The sequence below is a fragment of the Megascapheus bottae genome, chromosome X (assembly GCF_031878675.1).
Source record: "Megascapheus bottae isolate mThoBot1 chromosome X, mThoBot2.hap1, whole genome shotgun sequence".
In the NCBI taxonomy this organism is placed as follows: Eukaryota; Metazoa; Chordata; class Mammalia; order Rodentia; family Geomyidae; genus Megascapheus; species Megascapheus bottae.
The window spans coordinates 85,339,100-85,356,854 of record NC_143547.1 but is presented as its reverse complement, the minus strand read 5'-3'; positions in this window follow the sequence as shown (position 1 = coordinate 85,356,854).

Sequence of the window (17,755 nt, the reverse complement as noted above, 5' to 3'; positions counted from 1 at the left end):
ATATAGAAAAACAATATGAAATACAACAAGGGATGTAGTAAAAGAATACTGCAGGAGTGTAAGATTATTATAGTAATGAAGAAAAGGTATTGTGTAAGGATAACTGACCTAAGGTGATAGAGTAGACATTTTAGATGAACTTATATAAAACTTATGAAAATAAGAAGAGTAATAAGAAGACTATATAGAGAAAAGAGGGAGGTAGATATAGGAGATTTCAATGATACAAATTTAAATAATAAAGAAACAAAACAACAACAAAATATAACATAACAGAAGACACACACACACACACACACACACACACACACACAAAGAAATGTTGGGGGGAGATTCCTCACTATTGTAAGTTCTTACCCAAGGGATACTAGGGTTGAGAACCAGGAGTTTAAAAAGCAGGTGATTGTATCAATATAGATATCATTTTTATTCAGACTGTACCCAGAGCTGTCACTGGGTTTCTAGGAAAGACCACAGTGACAGAACCAATGCTGGAAAAGAGAAGAGAAAAAAATTTAAAAAGGAATGAATCATAACATTAGAAAAAAGGTGTAGGTAAAATGGCAAAGAGAAAATAAGAACACCTAAAAATGCAAATGAAAATGGTAGGAACAAAAAAAAGTGTATTCTTCAGGGGTTTTTTGAGGGGGGCAGGATAGGAAACGTGTCTCCACTAAATTTGGGATCCAAACACTTCACAGAATCTTTTTCTCTTGTATTTTTGCTTTACGGTTTTTCGGATCAGATTGCTTGATTGGTAAAACAAACTTAAACGTCTGCGGGCAGCTTTGTTTACCAGGTCTGTGGCCGGTGCAGGGGATGGACTTCAGCAGCGCTGTGGCCAGATTTCTGGGTAAGGGATTTCTGGGAAATCCTTTGCCAGTTAGAATGATGGCGTCGCCAGCATCACTTCTCATGTTCCAATCACTTTGTCCGGGTCTTTGCCAGCAGTCCAGATGGCGCTGCTCTCAGCTTGAGGAGGAGGGGTACCCTCCCAATGGCATTCCGCGAGCAGAAGTGGAAACTTCTCCTCAGAGGTACTCACAAATTGCTGGATTCTCCGGTTCCATGAAGCTGGCAGGTCCATGCTTGTGCAGGCTCTGTGTGGCTCTGTCTGTAGCCGGCAGGTCTGTGCCACAGTGAAGCACTGTCTGCTCCATGGCTGGAGGGGCTCCATGCTGTCTTCTCGCGCCAGTATTCTGCCTTTTTCCTCTCTGACTGAGATCTCTGTGGCGCTAAAGCTTACTTAGGATCAATTTTCGGTAAAGAAATGTCCCCTATGCTGCCAGAACTTGAATCTTGGTTGGAGTCAGCATGTCTCACACTGAACCACTGCCATCTTCCACCGATGTCCTCATTACTATTTTTTAACATTGACTTTTTTAACTTCCAAAGCATTTCTTTGGTTGGTTCTCCCAAGTCTAACCAATATGCTCATATGGCATTCTCATTCTGTTTGTATATATAAGGAAATTGACATCAAAATTGAATGGCTTATTGTGCCTTCTGAACAATAAGGCAGTGATTTGATGTCAGTTTTCTTACATAATTTTTGTTCCTGTTTTGGGGCTTGAACACATGGACTCAGTGCTATCACTAAGAATTATAGCCCAAGATTATCTAGCTATCTCTCTATTACTTGAGCCACAGGTCCACTATCAGTGTATTGGTGATTTGACGTAATAATATCAGGGACCTTCCTGCCCAGGCTAGCTTTGAACCATGATCCTCAGATCTCAGCCTCCTGAGTAGCTAGGATTACAGGCAGCCACTGGCTCCTGGCTACCTTATATCTTCACTACCTCTTAAAATGATTAAAGGCTATTTTGGATTGTCTATTTTTGCAAGATATTATCTGGCTCTTGCCTACAATATTTTAACATATAAAATGATCAGTATATATATTTTTAATTCTCTAAACAAAAAGTAGATTCTGTTATAATAAAATAAATAATTCAGATCTATTAAAATAAGTGAACATACTAAGAGAAAATCACACAATGAAAAATCTAATGGAAATTTTAAATGTTGAATTCGACTATGAAGATGAAATCTAGCAAAGTTTGATGATACAGAATTTAAAGGAGATTTTCTAGATATTTCTAAAATATCTAGTTCCCTTGAGGTTCTTAAATTGACTAGCAAAGTACTTATATTAATAATATATAGCACATTTTATTAAATTTGTATTGTTATGGCCATTCTGTTTGTTAGCCACATAATCTTTAGGAAAAGTAAACATTCTTACGTGTAATTTATAGATTGAAATCATAAGCATAGAGAAATTGATTAACAAAGCACGCAGAGACAAAAAATAAAGTTCACGTTCAAATTCAGAATATTTACTCAAAAAGTAGATGTTCTTATTGTGACTATAGCTTAGTAATATAACACATTCTTCAAATTTCTATTTAGAAAAATGGAAATTTGCCTTTGTGAACTTTAAAACCCATCAAATGTGCAAGCACCTTATTATTTGATGATTTTTCACTTTTCAAATCATGCTTATTCATTTACTATATCTGTCAATTGAGACCAATAATTACTTTACAAAGGAGCAAAGAGCAAATTTATAATCCCCAAATAAAGCTCTATAAGCACCTCCAAAAGTGAACACCTGTTCGCACACAAGCCACATCAATACCATGGTTTCAACACTATAAATATCCATATTTTAAAATTCTGCAGCACACAGCATGTATCCTTTGTCTGATGTCTCTAAATTACCTGACTTCCTGTCAGATATTACTGCTCAATTTTATTTTTGCAGTTTTGCCAGTTGAAAGAAACACAATGCATCACTAGTACAAAATGAAATTCTATCACGAGAGTTTATGCATATCACACAACAAGAGTCATTATAATAGGTACTATCAATGTTCTACTAGTATTATCTTTAGGAAGTAATGTCGTGTTCAAAGGTAGGGGGTACAATAGTGTATTTAAAAAGGACAAGAACCTAAAAGCAAATATTGAGGAATAACTTGAACAAGTATAATCAAATCTATGAACATAAGCAAACATTTTCGATCATATAGCATGTTAGTATGTTGAGAGATGATATATAGTATACAAAATCTCATGCTAACATGATAGAAATTTATATACTGATTTGATTACTTAGCTATTTTGATAATGTAGGCTAAAAATAATTTTCACTAATACATTTAGAATTTGTTTAATATAGCTAAAATATTTTGCTTCATTTGAATATCAAACAAAAAGAAGCACTATAAAATATTTAACCCTTAATATCAGTGGAAATAACTTTCCAATTAAATGGCATAGACTGAGTAGTTGGATCAAAATGCAAGGTCCAAACACAGTTATTGCTGTTGACTTTAACACAGCACTATCAGCTCTGGATAGATCAACAAGGCAAAAACTTAATAGAGAAATTTCAGAACTGAAAAAAAACTTCATGGACCAACTAGATCTAACAGATAACTGCAAACTATTTCACTGAACAACACCAGAATATACATTGTCTTCAGCAGTACCTGGAACATTTTAGGGAACAAAGCAAATCTATATAAATTCAAGAATATTGAAATTATTCCCTGCTTTCTCTCAGTCCACAATGGTATAAAATTCAAACTCAACATCAAATTACAGCCTAGAAAATCCTGTAACACGTGGAGATTAAATGACATACTGTTGAATCATCAGCAACTCATTGAATAGATCAGAACTGATATTCAACAGTTTATGGTATTTAACAAAAAGGAACACATAAAATACCAGCTCCTTTGGGACACAGCAAAACAGTATTCAGAGAAAAATTTATAGCTCTGAGGCCCAAATCAACAAAATGAAGAAATCATAAACCAATAAATTAATGATGTACCTTAAGCTCCTGGAAAAATGCAACAAACCAAAGCACAATTCATTAGAAGGAAACAAATTATTGAAATTAGATCAGAATCACGTGAATCTGAGTCCAAAAAAATAAAAACCCATAGAATCAGCAAAACAAAGATTGGTTCCTTGAAAAAATTAATTAAATTATACTTTACATTTCACTTCTCAAAGGTATAAATGGAATATTGGTCTGATATCTGTTCAGAAGACCTTGTTCAGTGCTTTTTTTGTATGGAAGGTCCTTTATAGCCATTTTGATTTCCATTATTTGAACTAAGTCTGTTTAATTGGTTTAGATCAATCATCTTGGTTTTGTTTGGGTATACCAATATTTGATAGAAATTTTTCCATTTCTTCCAGATTCTCAGTTTGTTGGCATAAAGGTTTGAGAAGTATTCCCTTATGTTCTTTTTTAATTTTTTTATTGTCAAGGTAATATATAGAGGGGTTACAGTTATATTTGCCCCATAGTACGTGCATTAGCTTCTGTCATGATATCTCCATTCTTGTCCCTAATTTTGTTTATTTGGGTGTGTTCCCTTCTTTTTTTGTTTCAATGAAGTAAAAGCTCCCATTTCATTATCTGTTCTAGCTTGTTAAGTATATAAGAAGGATATTTAACATCACTTTCCTTTGAATTGTAGAGACTCAAGTGTTTTAACACCATACCAAGTAAATTCTGTCCAATTTCCACCTGAAAAAGTTATCCATTCCTCAAGTCTATGACCTACTAATGAACATATATTTATTTCTAATTTACTGGAGGTAGAGGTTTCCAATGTTGAAGATGTGGCAAGTGTATTCTATAGTACTATTGCATAAATTCTTTGTAGTTTACAGACTAGTAGCTCTGTCTTTTGAACTTATTTTCACTCGCTGATTCTAGTGTTGAACAATTGTAAAACCAAAAAAATCAAGTTAATCTGTAAATTAAAATATTGTTTCAGATTAGAACTTTAAAATTAATGTAGGGATAAGTGTGAAAGCAAATATTTGAGAATCTTGTTCTCTAATTGTCCAAGTCAAATCCCTTGATTTGCTAGAAAGGAAAATAGAGTTAAATAAAAGAAATTCAGAATGAGGTACCTAAATACATTTGTAATTAACTAATTGGATCTAATTTTTGTAAATGAAAAGGGCCTAAACAGTGACAACTTATTATACTTTACAGAGATGCCCATTAAAAAGAATATCATCTTCCCGATTAATCTTATTAGCAATGTGAATATTTCCACCAGTTTGAAACAGGACATTGATATGAATACCATAATAAAAATTTCAATAGAAAAATTTGGGTTTTATCTTATAAATACATAATTTGGACATATCTGGAAGTATATTTTAGTGTGATATCAAGTCATGAAATTTGTAATTGAAGAATATATTATGAACTCTGATTCATTTTGAAGTATATTTAAAGTACCATTTAATTATTTGATATAATTTATAATATGCAATTCAGTTATCTAAATATTTGGTGGCATTGCAGAGGAAAGCTGAAAATTTTGATGCAATGTAGTTTTATATAAACTATTTTAAAATATAGAAGTGTGAGATCAATGATATAGTGAAACAGCTCAAGAGAATGAATATCAGAAATAAGCAATTCACAAATTCTGAGTAACAAGACATCCCGAGTATGATTTTTCAGTTAGGCATGATGACTTGATCATGAATGAGTCCATTTTGAAAACATATTGTAAAGATTGTATATTTGTGGTGCTTAAAAATAATGCATTCTAAGCTGGGCATGGTGGCTCATGCCTGTAATCCTAGCTAATCAGGAGGCTGAGATTTGAGGATAGCGGTTCAAAGCCAGGCCGAGCACTAAAGAATGTGACTCTCATTCTCCAATTATTCACTAGAAGACTGGAAGTGGGGCTGTGGGTCAATGGGGTAGGGTAGTAGTCTTGACCTGAAGAGCTCAGGAACAGCACCCATGCCCAGGGATAGCGCAGTAGTCTTGAGATGAAGATCTCAGGGACAGTGCCCAGGTCCAGAGTTCAAGTCCCATGACGCACACACAAAAAATAGTACATTCTATCTAGGGCCTGGGAGTATAGCCTAGTGGTACAGTGCTTGCCTAGCATGCACAAAGCCCTGGGTTCGATTCCTTGGCACCACATATACAGAAAAACCTGGAAATGTTTCTGTGGCTTCAGTGGTAGAGCTGTTGCCTTGAGAAAGACTAAGGACAGTGTTCAGGCCGAGTTCAAGGCCCAGGAATGGGGAAAAATAATATATCATGTATAAAAAATTTATCACAAAAGAATCTGTAGAAAATGATGTGTAATTTTTATCTGATATTATATATATTTACTATTTATAATTATGCGTAACATTCTTGCAATATTATTTTAGTGTTCAGTCCAGTACAGCAACTGTTCATTGAAATAGCAAAAATATACATTTTAGTAATCAAACTGATTATGTAAATATTTGTCTTGCTCATGTAAATCAATGAGTTTGAAACATCTATTAGCCTGATAAATATTAAATAAAACCCAAAAAGTAAGTATTGCAAACCATGAATCTAATACTATAACTTTATAAAATTCAAAATAAAAGTAATTATAGCTACATAGTTGACAATGTTATAGAAAAATATGAAGTAAAGATGGAAATAAAATCATAAATTTTAATCATCTGAAGAACTCTTCAATTACCTGAATGAAATGTTTAAAATAAATACAAATTAGAAGACCTAAACTAAAATTATCATAAACATTTTAATAACTTATCTAGGATTTAAAAACCGAGACATCCAAAGTGGTTCTCAAAGTACTTATAGTGTGATACAACATTAAGGAGTTGTAATTACAAATTCTATACAATATCATGTAAAAACTAGAATTTACTTGACAATCCAGTATAAATTCACAGCTACTACCATACACTTTGGTAACATTAAAGTCAGGACTGAAAAATTTTTTTCATAAAAGCAATTCCTTCAGATAGGTCAAAACTTCTTCCTGAGTTTCTAAATATCAGTAACACAGTTCCTTGTCATTCTCATTTTATCCTTTTATAAGCAGTCTATAAGAACAGTTTAATCACAATTATTTTGACTACTTGAATTGCAATTATGTTTGCAATATTGACAAATTATGCTACTTTGTCATAAGTACTTCAAATAATTACAGAGCTTGTCAGATATCTCTAAATCAGATTATTTTATGCAAAAGAAAGTTATTCTATCCATACTGAAATCATTAGATTCTGACCTTGATTTAACATCGTATCACTTTGGTTGACAAATGGTAACATTGCCGATAAAGAAGCCTATTTTATCAGAGGATTACGCCTGTCATCATACAGAAGATATAATGTCACTCACTAGCGAGTAGTACCTTTTTCTTCCAGATTTTGAGTTAGGAATTAAGGCTAGATGACGGGGTATCACAAACAGTTTGCTTTGTTCAGCATTTTAATATGGATGTACATGTGAAGTTTTCACTTTAAAAATTGTATTTTTCAGATTCTAAGCTTCCACTTGAAAGATAAGATGAATGCCTGTGATCAAAATATTTATCCATCCCTTTCTTATCATTAAAGTAGCTTCTAAGTTGGAAAAATCTTTGTCTCTTTTTTCCATGATGTGATAGTGAGGAGAAAATTCTTCATAAACAAAGGTACATAAGTCACAGTTAAATAACATATACTACAATGACTATCAAGTTATTCAATGTTTATAGTTTTATCAATATGGTCTAGATTGATATATTAATAGCCATGCATCCAGAAAAATAATTACAGTAGCTTCAGTACATGTTATCAAATAGTTTCTTCATGGTAGTTGTAAGCTACTAACAGTTATGTCAAGTTTAAAGTATAAGGACTGTAATTTATTCTTTTTTTCTCTCTGACAAAGTGTGACACTTGCCAGGTAATAGTGGCTAATACCCACACTCGCTAGTTGCTCAAGGTGCTGAGATTGCGGTTTTAAGCCAGATAGGGCAGAAAAATCCATGGGACTCTAATCTCCAATGAATCACCAAAACCTAGAAGCAAAACTGTGGATCAAGTGATAAAACATCAGCTTTCAGTGAAAAAAAAATCACCAACCAAGAGCTTAAGGTGTTGAGATAAAGCCTTAGTAATGCTACCAAATTAAGACAAAGCACAAACAATATTGTCATTTACAGAATTTTCCTTTTTCAGCTCTATTTCTATTCACAATCTATCTGTGATGTTATACTAAATTTGACATATCTGTAATTGCTCAACATTCCAAGGTCAAGTAACTCACATTCTGTATCTAAAGAAGGCCATTTTCCAGTTAATCTCCATTGTGTGTGGGAAGACACTGTCCAGTATATCTTCCTAAGAGTGTCAAGAAAACAATATCTTCACAATATGATCAAATCCCAAAGGTTCCACCTCATACTATCAGTACTTTTGTGAGTAAAATTCTATGTATGAATTTTCAAAAACACATTCAGAATATAAAGCTTCATAACCAAAAATTATATTTCTTCATGCATTTTGAGACTATTAACTGATATATCTCTTCAACTATTGTCTACCTCCCACCTCTGTCTACTCATATAATCGAGTATCCAAAGAATATAAAAGAGATCAATTTAAATGTAGATTAGATATTCTTATGACAATGAGTCGCAATATCACCTGCAGTTCAAATGAATATCATTATAATGACCTAAAATTATAAGCTATCTTCTGAATTGCAATTACATTTTAGACTTCAGTTCCTATAAACCTTCTCTTAATTTATTTGCTCTAATCAGACCTCCTTTTATTCTTCTGTGCTGGTCTCTATCTCAGCTTTGGGCCTTTGCATATTGCATTCATTGGATAAAGCAAAGACAAAATTGACACCTGTCATTTCCTTCCAGTCTAATAAAAATAGAGATGATTTGTATTAATTATTGCTCAAGTTTAACATCCAAAGAAACCTGCCATTGAAGCAGTAGTGAAGCTTCTTCAGATACTAGGGAATTGCTTATGCATTGGTCACAATGTTATAGTTCAAGTTCAGTGAACTATAATAGAATTAAAATAAAAAATAAATGATGCATATAATGAATACAGTGGTGTAGTATACATGAATCCAAAGTGTCCTTCATTCACTCAAGTGATGAAGGCTTACATCCCAGCTTTTGGTACTATTTTGAATGGTAGAGATTATCTGGGGAAAGTGCATTATTAGGGGCTACTGGATTTGAAGAAGTATTTGTCATCTATGGCAACATATTTGCTCTTTGCATCTTCTTATTCAGAAGATGAGCAATATCTTTTATTGCATACTCATAACACCATATTATGCTTTGCCTTAGGCCACAAGTAGCCAGATGACTATGGTCTTTGAAATCATGAGCTAAATCACTCCTCTTGAAATTACTTATTTTGGGTATTTGTCACACCCATGAAAGTCTAATACAATGTAAATTCTGAACTGAATCATTCAATTAGTAAATGATGAAAAGGAGGACCTCAAGGACATGCTGTCTTTCTCTGTCTCTCTCTCTCTCTCTCATTCTCTTTCTCTCATTCTCTTTCTCTCTCCATATATATGATAGATGAAATAGTGTCTGCTAGAACTAAGTAGGTTAGAAATTTGGGATTCATTCTCTAATAAAATCTAGTAAAGGTATAAAGATTATATTTATAAATTATAAATGTATATAATTACTTTTTTGTAAGTCATAGGGCTTGAACTCTGGGCTTGGGCTTTGTCCCTGAGCTCTTCAGTTCAAGGAGTACACCATACCCCATGCGCCACAGTGCCACTTCCTGAATATATACAATTAAAAAATGACTTCTTTGATAACTAAATTTTCAATATATCAGTATTAATTTTTAGACATTACCTCTTTTCTTTAAGCATTAATCAATCAGTGCTGGAAATATGCAACATACTGAGTGCGATCACCAATCTACAGAAGTGGGCCCCCTTAATTAGGAAGATTTTATAGAATACGATGACACAGCAAATTCGTTATTTTTTTCTTTTTTTGTCAGTCATCAAAAAGAAATCATAAATAAATGAAAAAAATCACAAATAAGTCATTTAAAATTAACAGAAAGAATTATAAATATAGGAGAAAAACATGTGCATGGAAAATTCAACTTATTTATTTATGTATTTATTATTTTTGTTGATCATGGGGCTTGGCCTCTGAGCCCCAGTGCTGTCCCGAAACTCTTCAGCTCAAGGCTACTGTCCTACCCCTTGAGTCACAGCACCACTTCTGCTTTCCTAATGATTAATTGGAGATAGGAGTCTCAAGGTCTTTAACGCTCAGGCTGGCTTTGAATCCTGATCCTGAGATCTCAGCCTCCCTGAGTAGCTAGGATTGCAGACAAGAGCCACAGCACCTGGATCAACTTATTTAATATAAAGAAGATTTCTTGTATATCAAATCACTATGTTTCTAAGAGGCAAGTTTAAAATGAGAAAAGGTGACTTGAAATCTTATTTGTCATGAAATACTCCCTATAAGATTGCTAAATATATTAAATTCTATGTCTAAATAATTGAAACAGGAATGGGAGCCTTTGTGTTCACAAAGTCTCTGCCTCATCAGCACTTGGTAATAAAAGTCCAGTCATTGTAAAATAGAATCTGGAATTAATTCTATCCTATGATAAAAGTTTCTACAGTGTGTTTGAGTGAGTATTTTCTTAATAATTGCTATTGTACAGTACATGGCCTCCTACTGACATCAAATCTATACTACTTTAAATGCTATTAAAGTTGATTAGAAAAGGACAAAACATTTTATTTTCAATGGCATAATGTTACCTTTTTTCTACTTTGCTTTATTATGTTCTCTTAAATGTTGTAAAATTGTGAGGCTAAGTCAATCTCCCCAAGCCTGAATGTTCTGAGAACATTTCACTTCAAAGAATACTATAGGAGCCATAAGTAAAGTATCTAAACCATTCAAAGAAAACTTTATTTGAAAAGGTAAAAATTACAAAACCTGAAGTCTGACCTTAACTTAGCGTATGTGTTAAATTTACTATTGAATATGATATGTTATATCTGTGCATTTTCATAGGTGAATAATGATGTATTCTATACATGCTTACATATAATAACCAAGGATTCTTTTGCTAATATAACAAAAAAACTACCTATTTGCATAACTGTCACTGAGTTTCATTTTAACTAAGTCCTTAATGAATGTTCTCAATAATGGTGATTGATTTAATGATCATTGACAAATTAGATAAATAATATTTTGTGAAATGATTCCAAAATGAAATTTTTAAATTCTTTCAAATAATATTTTATTCTGCTATAGAGATTTACTTGCCCCAGTCCAGAATTATATTTGTGGGAACAAATATATATGATTATAGTTTCTTAGAACAGATATAATTTAATCTGTATACACAGTTATTTATGATATTATACACGTTTAATATGGTAATTTTAGCTTATATTCAAAAAAAGAAAAAATAATCTAATAGAGTGCAGTGGGAATCTATTCTCACTGGACATTATCAAGAATCATTATTAGCTGCCTTATCTTTTAAAGTATAAAAAAGAGATTTTGATTCTTAGTCAATATTTTCTTATGAAACCTGATAGTTAAATTAATCCCAAGGATAAAAATTGATGATTTTTGCTATTTCTCAAAGTCTGACCTTGAAATAGTATTTTTATAGTTTCCTTCTTTATAAATGAAGAAAATATTTATGGGAATTATCAATTTAATTTTGTATGCACTTTTAAGCCATGTATAAAAATGAACTATTCCCAGATGTGTATTGCTGGATGAATTAGCATATTAATTAATTATGTTTCTATTTCCATTTCTATTCCCAAAGATAATTATGTTTAAAAAAATTCCTCACTTAATTATGCAACTTATACTCATTCCTTTCAAGTACAGGACAAAGGGCCCATTTAAATGTAATACCACAGATTTTATCCCATGCCTCTGACATATTCTGGGGCTCATTTAAAGTGTGTTGCCTCATTTCTTATTTAAGAATATATTTGCGGACAGGAGTTTGGCCTAGTGGTAAATTGCTTACCTACCAAGCAAGAAGAGCTGGATTTGATTGTGTGGTATATAGAAAAAGCCGGGAAGTGGTACTGTGCCTCAAGTGGTAGAGCTCTAGCCTTGAGAAAGCTCAAGGACAGTGCCCAGGCCCCGAGTTCAAGCTCTAGGAATGGCAAAAAAAAGAGAGAATGCTTGTTAACATTTTAACTACAAAAATTGAACCAAAGATTCAAAAAAATATAATGGAAAATGTGTGGTATGCATAAGATTAATATATATAAAAAGTAGAGATACAAATTTAGTATCTAATATAATTACATTTTCTTCAGGAACAGATCAATTTGACTTGGAAAATCCTGAAGTAAACTGCTAACATTTTGTAAAATTTTTAAAATATTTCTGAGTATGAGAAAACTATTGTCGGCAAGCATCTAAGGAGCCACAAAGACCAAGAAAAAATAAGTATAAGCTGCCAATGTCTTGGTAGCTCAGTGCACATAACCAGCTTTATGAGTCTCCGGAAGGCTGAGAAACCATCAAGAGACAATTGGAATTTAAGGCCAAAGAAGAATGTTGTCTTTTAACTAATCTAATCTTTCATTTTAGGCTCTTGAGTCATATATTTTAAGAAGAGATAAGAATGTAGTTTATATACAAACTACTCAATGGTTTACACCCTGCTAGTAATCAAATAAATCACTGAATTCAAAGAAGGAAAATACACATATCTGGACATAAGAAATAAGCATAAAGAATTGTTTCTTCCAGGATTCTTATAACATTCCAAATATGTGTAATATTTTATATCCAATCTCTGCTATCTTGTAAAACAGTGCAAGTCTTGGCATATAAGATAAAGTAACTAATATCCACAGAAGACTGAACAGATATTTCTTTATAGGATTTAGCTTTCTGTAAAACACAACCATTCAAATACTTGTAACTTAATTTAAAAAGGGAAGTTTTAAATAAGAAACAAATGAAGATTTTTGGTTTCTGCATGGAATGTAAAGAACTTAGAAGTTGTCAACAAAGCAGGGCTAACAAGCATTAAAACCAACAACAGAAACTTACACTGTTCACAAACTGAAAAATTAGGTGGGTAACAAGAATGATAACATCTGGAGTAGAAACCAGGGTTAGGGTAGAAAATCCTGAACAGGAAATTAACAGTCATGCTGGAGGCTTCATGTAGCAAGTTGGAAAGATAAAAATCTTCAAGTGGGTTCGTCATATTCCAGATTGATCCTCTGGAACTTGTGCTTGCTATTCAAGTTCTCTACCACATGAGCCATGACCCCAGCACTATTTTTAACTTTTAGATTAATCAGTCTAGCGATTTTTATCATAGCTGAACAGGAGAACAATCTAAAACACATTTCTACTAACAGTATATAATGATTCTTTTACCCTCAACTTCATCAACATTGCTTGGTTCCTAAGCATTGCAATATTACAACATTGCTTGATTACTAAAATTGTGTAGATTTTGTTTATTTTTCCTCCTATTCCTCCTGCCTTTCCTCTACTTCCTCCCATCTTTCTTCCTCCTCACCTCTCCAGTCCCCCCTTCTTTTGTTTTGCAATAGACAATTGAACTCACAAACTCTTCGACTATTTGAGTCATACCATGAATCTTTTTGCTTTAGTTTTTTTCTCAGATATTTAGTATTGCTGCTCAAATCGGCTTCTCTTGTAACTAGGGTTATAACCAATGTACCATGTCAAGTTTATTTCCTATTATAAGATGTCCCTATAAGTTAGCCTAAGTAGCGCTGAAAGCATTATCTCCCCCATTTTTACTTGCAAAATAGGTGGACTGAAGGTGTGAGACATCAAATCTATCCTTCAATCTCATTAATTTTTATTGATCTGGTTAGATTTTTAGTATTCTTCTCATCCAAATGTAGTAGATCATACACATCCTTAATTTGACCCATATCGTCTAGATTTCCCATTTTCTAGGAAAATACTTTGACAAAATAGCCCCTAAATCATGCTTTGGCTTTCAGTGGTATCTGTTTCAATATTTTCATAATCCCTCTAATTTTATTGATTTGCCTCAATCTTCCTTTTGGTTAGTTTAGCTAAAATTTTTATCAATCTCATTTATCTTTTCAAGGAACAAGCTATACTTTGTCTATTCTTAGTATTACGCGTTTCTACTCAGTTTACTATTGATATTTAATGCATTTTTATATTTCTCTTTTTCTAATTTGACATCTGATCTTTAGTACTTATTTTTGCTAATTTTCAGACGGACTTGTTCTTTTTTTCTAAAACCTTGTAGCGCTTCATTATGTAAAGAATATAAATTCAAGCTTGGCATTGGTGGCTCACACCTGTAATCTTAGCTACCTCAGGAAGCTGAGATCTGAGGATCGAGGTTCAAAGCCAGCCAGTGTACTAAAGTCCATGAGAGTCTTATCTCCAATCAACCAACAGAAAACCACAAGTGGCACTGTGGCTCAAGTGGTAGGCTGGTAGCCTTGATCTGAAGAGCTCAGCGACAGCACCCAGGCCCAGTGATCAAGACTCATGATTGACAAAAAAATAAAAAAAAATATATATATACATATATATAATCTCAATCTGAAATCTATATTTTAATTGTAGAATTGAGACCATTAATCTTCATTCAGAATTCTTATACAAAGGCATTGGAAAGTTCCTGCCAATCTTGGTGTTTATTAAAAATTATCTCTTTCTTAAATATTTATATATCTGCCTTTCTAACATGTTTATTCTTATGTTCTCAAAGTTCTGTTCCTTTTCTGTAATTAGAAGAAGAAATCTAATAATTCATTTAATTATTTTCTGCATTGCTGGCTTAGTGGTCACAAATGGCCTTATTTGTCTTTATCATGACAGTTCATTTCTCTTTTGATTTTGAATAATAATTTTTGCATGTAGTCATCTGGATTGGTAGGTAATTTCTTTTATGGCTTATAGTACACAATTTCATATCCCTTACCTTGAAATTTTTCTGTTGAGAAATATTCTGTTCTCATGAATTCTTTTATGTGTTAATTGGCACTTCATGCTTTCAATCATCTACATAATTCTTAGTTCTGCAAAGTGGTTATTTTAATTAAACTACAAGTAGGGCATTGTCCATGTGTAGTTGTTAAGACCTCCTGTTCATCTCTTTACAAGAATTTGTAAATTTTCTAGTATCCTGTTACTTAATGTATATTTTCATTTTTGGTTATTGAAAAGGTGATGTACAGAGAATTTACAGTTTCATGAGTATGTTTTTTTGGGAACAATGTCTATATCTTTAGCTTATATTATTTTCCTTCTCTGTTTATGACTCATCAGTCTGGATTTATTATAGTATCTCCCCATTCTTAGATTTTTTAAATGTCTCTGTGCAGTTTATTTAAGAAGTATTTTCTCTTTTTAATTGTAATTTTTGTCAGGGTAATGTATAGTGTGGTTATAGTTACATTCATCAGGTACTGGGAACATTACTTCTTGAACAGTTACCCTTCCCATGTTTTTCTCCCACTTTCCCTATCCGCAACCCCTCTCTATTCATAAATTTTGAAGCTGCATAAGATTGTATCAGACCCAGAAATATATACATACATACACATGTATACATATACATATATATATTACACATGTTTCCAGGACCTTTAGTAAATCAGAAATGAATGTTATATCTGTATTGTATGTTGTAAAATGGCTTTAATGCTTGATAGTACATACATTGTTGAACTATATCATAATTCAATTTGTTAACCTTCTTTTAATTTCTATTCAGTACCTTACATAGTCTCAAAAAAACCAAGGCTGGATTATACAATGCATCTGAAAACCCATTGATAAGCATTTTGTACATGCTACATGGTACATCAATGAGATATCTATATGTATAAACACTTACTTCTTTATCTTTTTACTACCTCTTTTTCTACATGATAAAAAGATTTTCAACATATCTCTTTAAATAGATCAGCCAATAAATTGACATATGTATTCTTGCTGTACTTTATTGTCATTGTAGGGAATTGATGTACAGAGGAATTACAATTACATGAGTCATCTAATTACATGAGTCATCTAATGCGTACTTTTCCTTTTATACAGTGTTTTCCATTCCCTTTCACTCTTCCAGTCCCTCCATCCCCTCTCCTCTTACAAATTGTATAGTTCACTTTCATCAGTTTCCAGTGAGTACGACTGCAGAAATTTTTCACCCTTTTTCCCTTGAGTTCTGTACTCTCCCATCCCAAATGCACAAAGATATACATGGGGCAATCATCAGAAATATAAATTACAGGCAAACACGCCTTTTCAAACCAACCTAGCACAGCATTTTTTTCTTAGATTTATTTCTGGATACATACAAAGAATGCAATCCTAGTGGATTCACAAAAGAGACTATATATTTCAAAGTGAAACAGCACTTTTAACTTTACACAATAAGTTTATGTTATAAATCTGAATTAATCAAATTATGTTTCAAAAGTTGTCCCCATAGGAAATACTTACATGTGAATTTATTATATTAAAATTTTCACTATTGAGTGTATAGGTCTAATTACTGGCACTATGAATTATATTTTCAGTGTTTTCTCCTTGCATTAAATTTATTAAAACACAAACAAAATCACAGTTAGTAATTTCATTAGATTAATAGAAGACCTTTTTTTGGGACACTCTCCTCATCCTACTTCATCAATAAGAAGAAATGAGAAGTGTATCTAAGTTGAAAGAAGCAGAATCTATGTTATGGAGGCTCAAGTACAATTCCTAGTCAGTGAATAGGTAATTGTATGAAATGTAATATGTTACAAATGTGTTGTTTCAAATGTTACTATCTCATGTTATGGTAACTTCTGTGACAAACACAGTCTCTTGAAGCAATTTTGTGCCCTTTCCATTTATCTAAACATGGCTATTATTTCACTGTTACATAAAGAGATCATGGAAATGGTTCTTAAATTTGTGTTTCTTTGCATTACCTTCATTTAAAAACAAACAAATAAAGGAGAGAACAGGTCAGTATTGATAGATAAACTAAACAGAATAAATTAATAGCTCGATTTTGATAGCATTGGACAAAAATACAATGCCTTGATGGTACCACACCTTGTGTTTTATATGATGCAGTTTTTAAAAAATATCTGTTAATCCCTAATTAATCCTCCTTATTCCCAATATGTGTCTAATTTTAGATAGCACTTTAAGCATCCTATAATATGGCTATTGTTGAGAGAGAGAGAGAGAGAGAGAGAGAGAGAGAGAGAGAGAGAGAGAGAGAGAAGGGTGCAGTGGCTCACCCCTGTAATCCTAGCTACTCAGGAGGCTGAGGTCCAAGGATCGCAGTTCAAAGCCAGCCCGGGCACTTAAGTCTGTGAGACCCTTATCTCCAATTAACCACCAGAACACCGGAAGTGGCACTGTGGCTCAAAGGGTAGGGTGGTAGCTTTGAGCTGAAGAGCTTAGGGACAATGCCCAGGCCCAGACAGAGTTCAAGTCCATCAATCAATCAATCAATCAATCAATATAAAGGAATAGAAAACATTCATTAAAATTTCTTTCATTTACTCTTCACTCTCAGACTTTTTCCCAGTGTAAAGTATGGTCCTTGCATTATTTGCATGTAATACTATCACACATAATTACAAGAATACCTGATACTATCTCATTTTTTCTATTTTTGTTTTCATATATTCTTTCTAAGGATGACACTTCCAATTTTGCTAAGGATTATATTACCCTCAGTCTCTTCCAGAGCTCAGTTCTATAAATAATATCAATTTCTTCCATAGGTTGAATTTATTTTTCAATTCCTGGCTTTTATACTTTTTCCTTTTCCTGCCTATAGACATTCTCCAGTATAATCCGATTTGCCAGAATTGTAGTAAGGCAATAACAGCCCAGCACCACCTAGTAACTAAATT